Here is a 6,000-nt window from a genome sequence, read left to right on the forward strand (position 1 = left end):
TCGCATAATGACCTCCTCAAATCTGGACTGACAACCCAAGTGAGTGTAACCAATATAAGGTTTTATTTCATGTAGTTTGTTAATACCTACTTGGGTGTCCCACTTCTTTTGCATCAGATCACGGATGTAGATTCTAACGCTAGCTTTGTAATCAGAGTATGGGATCAGAAGTGGTGTCACGGATTTGTTGAGTGCTGCCTTAGCAGCAAGATCAGCCATTGTGTTCCCAGAAAAGTCAACATGGCTGGGTAACCAACAAAAGACGATGTCGCATTGGCCAGTAGCAAGCTCATTATACAATTCAATACTTTCGAATAAAAGTGGATGTTTACAAGAAAGAATTTTACTAGCCTGAAGACACGAAAGAGAATCGGAAAAGATTATGTATTGTTTATATTTACGGTGTTTATTAATATATTTAAGAGCTGTTAATATGGCGTTAGCTTCTGCTGTGAAAATAGTGCTGTTATTTGGTAGTCGAGAAGATATTGCTCTGGATCCAGTGACAGTGGCACATGCCACCGCGCCACCATCCTTGGACCCATCTATAAATAAGGATTTGTATGCATTATATTTATTTTTTAATTGATTATATTCTTGTTTATATTGTAATTCATTAGTTTCTGCTTTCTTTAACTTTGTCAGAGTTAGGTCAACTTCAGGCCTCACCAGTTGCCAATGAGGAGAAGAAAGAAGACGGGAAGGACATATATTTTTCAGCTCAATGCCGGCTGCAGAAATGAATGGTTTAATTCTTATCCCAAGAGGCGGAACAAGAGAAGACTTTTTGTTGTATAAATCCTCATAAAGAGGATTGAAAACCCAGTTAAATGCAATATTAGACTCATTAGAATAGAGTTTGGTTATATACTGTAATGATGAGTTGATACGACGTTGGTAAAGGGATGGCTCATCAGCCTCAACATAGAGACTGTCAACAGGAGAAGTTCTAAAAGACCAAAGACAAAGTCTCAGACCTTGGTGGTGGACTGAATCAAGTAGTTTTAGATTGCTTTTGCAGGCTCCACCATACACGATGGAGCCATAATCAAGTTGAGATCGCAGCAATGATCTATACAAGTGAAGGAGGGTAGTTTGATCCCCTCCCCACTTCGAATGTTCCAAAAGTAAATATTAGGAAAACAAGAAGCTCTTGTAATAATGTAATAACAAGCGTTAAAACAATAGCGCAAGTCTGATATTAAAAGGTTAACATCATCAACACTGAAATGACAGCCCAACCAAACACCGTTGTGTCGAAGTAGACGGGACCTACGTAAATATTTCGAGTTATCAAAGGTTCGATACAACTGAAAAATCATGAATATGGAATATGGAGGGATCAAATTTATACTTCGAGACAACTGTAAGTTCGATGCAGCCTTGTTTGACTGTACATTGAAGAAAACTACACTGTGTTTGCGCACATCAAGTGCAGCCAACATTAGTACAATGTGTGAAGCCCATTTTGTGGTGTCCCCCGCCGCGATATTGCTGGAATATTGCTTAAAGCGGCGTAAAACTAAACTCACTCACTCACGCCAAGTGCTAACCTCAATGCCGACCGTCCCTCGTCTAAGTACCTGGCATAGTATTAAGTGAGTGACTGCGTGAGTTTGGTTTTACGCCTCTTTTGGCAATATTCCAGCAATATCACGGCGGGGGACGCCAGAAATGGGCTTCACACATTGTACCCATGTGGGGAATCGAACCCGGGTCTTCAGCGTGACGAGCAAACGCTTTAACCACTAGGCTGTCCGCCTCCCCGGCATAGTATTAAGCTTAATTTCCGATGAATTTTTTTTGAAAAAGATACATATATCCTCACCAAGAAGATACAATATTAACAAGGTACCTAAAAGCTGTTTACAGAACCTGGTTGAAGTTATTGACTCAAATTGATACATTATTGATGTTGATATTTAAAAGCGTGCATTATATAGCTCATGCTATAAGCGGGTCACACACAGGCCCTCCTGTCTTTGCGAGGATTAAAGATTTATTTTAAAAACTATATAAAAATTTGAGATGACCCCTGACTCGAAATGCTTCACAGAACAATAATTCATGATGCATTGTACTGTAAAGCATTTCTAGTCGGGGGTCATCTCAAAAACAATATTTTAAAAATCTTTGTGGTCACCCACTCCTGTTATATTCATTTTCATTCTCTTCTTCCTGGAGATAACTCAAATAGAGTGGTGTGGCATCACCATTCTCGTTAACAAACAAACAGACTTCACTAAACGCAAGCTCACCGAAGCCATCCACATCAAACGCCAAAAGCCCACCATCAACCGAGACCAATGATACTTAATTCCATCCGCTTATGTTGCACTCATCCACCAAGCCCAATCTACTGTATAAACTCTGCTGTATAAACATCTCATTATTTTTTGTACACCATTGGCTTCCACGCCTGTCCTTTGTCTACTCTCTGGCTTCATCAGCTTACTGTCTAGCCAATTATATTAATTATGTTGTTTTCTTTGTTACATTGTTACATCCAGCATACATATATATATATATATATATAAACATCCCCCTTCTTCATGTTCCATTCCTGCTTGACAACGGTACAAGAATCTGTATCGAAACGTCACACTCACGAAATAAAGAAGTTGTTATCCATAAAGTTTGTTCTATATTGTACTTCCCAACTTCTAAAATGCCACTCAAAGAAGTCAGCCTGCATTCATATGTGACCAAGTGGGGTGGTTCTACCAACATAACACACAAGAGAGTGTATCCAGTTCATTTTGTATTCCATAACTTTCTGTGTGATGAAGCACATGGAGCAGCCACTCAGTTTAGCTTCTCTCTCTCTCTCTGCTCTCACACCCACACTGTCTTTGTCTTAAACTCTCACGCTGGCTCCCTCTCTCTTATCAGTAGATCTTTCACTCTGGACCAATGCTGGGGCGCCCTTGTCCTGAGGTGCCTTAAGCTAACCCCAGGCGACAAGTATTTATAGCTTTATCCCCAAACACTAGCCCCTGTGTTTTAAAGGAATCTCCCCATTACCTTAAGTATTTAGGGAAAGATAAACCTTAAACACCCTGTCACACATATTTCATATTTCCAGTGTTGTCTAGTTAAATTTCAATTTTCAGCGTCTCCCGTCCTCTTACGATCCCCGCCAACGGTGCTCTGTTTCATTCAATTCGCTCTATGCATGTCAAAGTGCCACAAAGTGTATTGATATATAAACCATTAACTTTGCTATTTCGTGCTATTTCCTTTTCATGGGATATTTCATCCACGCATTTGTTCGGTTAAACCTAATATATACTACTCACACCTTGCTAAGGATCACAAAAATTCACAACTTTACTTAAACTTAGATTTATCATTTAAAACTGGATAAATACTAATATGGTAACCCGTCTTCAGGCAAACAGTCACTTTAATGTAACCTTATGCAATTGATTTATGAGTAACCATAGAAATTGTTTTCATGGTACCAATCAACCATTTTGCAAATCATGGAACGGGTCATTAACAAGTACACAACACCTGTCAATAGCAGAGATGGGTTCCACAAGATGAAATGACAAACTGAAACCTAATATCCACGCTTACAATAAGCTTAGATATTTAAACCAAATTTGACCCCACATCATAGTTTTCTATTGAATCCATGATTTAATCCTTAGCAAAGTGTGAATAGTATATAGATGGGTCTGTATTAGGAGGTAAACGTGAGTAGTTTGCCATGTATAGTCAAAACAGTGTGTTCATATAAACACTAATCTACTGCCTCTGACAGCTCCGGTCTCGCTGTGAATGCACCACGTTAATGCAATTTTATTGCGCGATCACGATTTGTCGACAAAAACACCGCCTCCCGAATTGATCAGTTGAACTAACCTTCCCAAGCTTTGTATTGTCATGTCAAACTCGAAAACCCCGCTGTTCATTCTCTCGTCAACAATGAATGAAACCCAGATAAGCGAAATTGAATATTTTATTTTATTTCAATATTTCATCTCAGAAAGACAAGCGTAAATCAATTTGCCAATTTTTCGATGTTTTCCTTTCTTTACAGCTTTGATGATTTAAAAAGTCTTCGCCCGCTTTCATTTATCTTAATGACATTTCCTAAAAAGTTCGGACGAGTCGGAAGTTGGCCTTTCTGACAATATTTGAATTTATTGTTACTTTTCTAACAATCCTGTCTCTCCCGGACATACGAACAATGGCGAAAGGGATGGATTACCCTATTTTTCACATCTTTTCCGATATGTCTGCCAATTGGGTTGTGAACAAGCTCGCTCCTCTTTCACACTCTGACATCTAATGAAACTAAATTCGAAGTCCTTTCAGAACAGATCGATGTTAATCAAGTTGTTTGGTGAGTAGTATCCCGGGGCAATTAAATGCGATGGTACTTTCCTGACGAATGCTTTTGATAGATCAAATGAATGTCAGTGGCTTCATCTGGCCCAATACAACTGTAATAAGTCCTCCATCGGAAACAGAAGGGGCTTTGAGAGTTCTGCTGTCGAATAAATTCAACATGAATCAACGTTCCCTTCAGGGTATTTACTTGCTGTAAAAATATTTTCGTCTTCTTGTTCAAAGGTTCAAGAGGTGGGCCATATTTGACATATTTTGATTAATGAGAAATGGCCCTGCGCGTAAAAGCCCCACGAAAAGTTCCAGATCCTTATTCGTTTTATCGTGCTTAATGAAATTGGCAACGCCTCATAACATTTCCAATAAGGTTAAAAACACGCTTTCAAACTTAAGCCATTACAATAAGGTTCCGTGCGGCGATAAAAACATTGTTAATTCCATGGCTTCTTTCGGTGATAAATTAAGAATCTGTTTCACAACGTGGCTTTTGATTAACTCTATAAGAAATTACGACATGAACTAAGGAATATGTTCTCATTGCGTGTGTTTTGTATCAAGCCTGCCTATTGCGCACTGGAGCATACAAGGAGTGACATTTAGACCGTAGTATTTTTGGCACGTTTCTAGGCTGATCGGATACAAAGTTAAATGTCACAGTCTTGGTACAATATTGCCATAAATAATCGGTTCTTGGTAATTACTTTCAAATTCTAATTTTAAAAGTCTTACTTTAAGCTTACTGTGCGTCAGAGAGTTGTTTTTATGTGTCACCATTATGGCGCTGCTTGTCAGCTTGATGGGAACCATTTCACAGCAGGCAGTTGGTTCTGTATGAGAACATTGGGGTCATAACCGGTCTCATCAGGGTTAAGTATTTGTGATCAGCGGATTATGGCGCTGTTGGTGGGTGTAAATCCGTTTGCGTCATTTCGAGGCTCAGTGTGATAATTGTAAGGATTGCTGTAGCCATGTCATGCACTGTAACTGTGTGATCGACGTTGTTGTCGCGACGTGCGGTATGTACTGGGACGTGACATTCCTGAGCCAACAAACGCGACAACTTTTTACATAATAATCCCAAGAAATTGATTGACGAATCTCACAATTGCATGCGCATGTGTTTTAGAAAACACTATCAAACAGTGATGGTGTTTACCATAAGATGACCGTATCCTGTCATACCGGTGGCACTGTCAAAAACACATGCAAAGACAAGTTAGATGGAACGCTGACTTTATCAGGCCCTGAAGAGTGAATTTATTAAACAGATCGGTAAATCAGTTTAATGTTCTTTTCACGTATGCGATCCGTGAAGATCCGGGTTGGAATTGATCTTCAGTAACCCATGCTTGTCGTAAGAGGCGACTAAGGGGATCGGGTGGTCAGGCTCGTTGACTTGGTTCTCATGTCATCGTATCCCAGTTGCGTAGATCGATGCTCATGCTGTTGATCACTAGATTGTCTGGTCCAGACACGATTATTTACAGACCGCCGCCATATTGCTGGGATATTGCTGAATGCGGCGTAAAACTAAACTCACTCACTCTTTTCGTATACCGTAAAATCTGTCCAATACATTGTTGTTGGAATCTTTCGATTTTTCCTTTGATATATAATTGATCATATATTTCCAGACACCAA

This window comes from Haliotis rubra, unplaced genomic scaffold (assembly GCF_003918875.1).
Source record: "Haliotis rubra isolate DU_JTF1 unplaced genomic scaffold, ASM391887v1 Scf1028, whole genome shotgun sequence".
Taxonomy (NCBI): Eukaryota; Metazoa; Mollusca; class Gastropoda; order Lepetellida; family Haliotidae; genus Haliotis; species Haliotis rubra.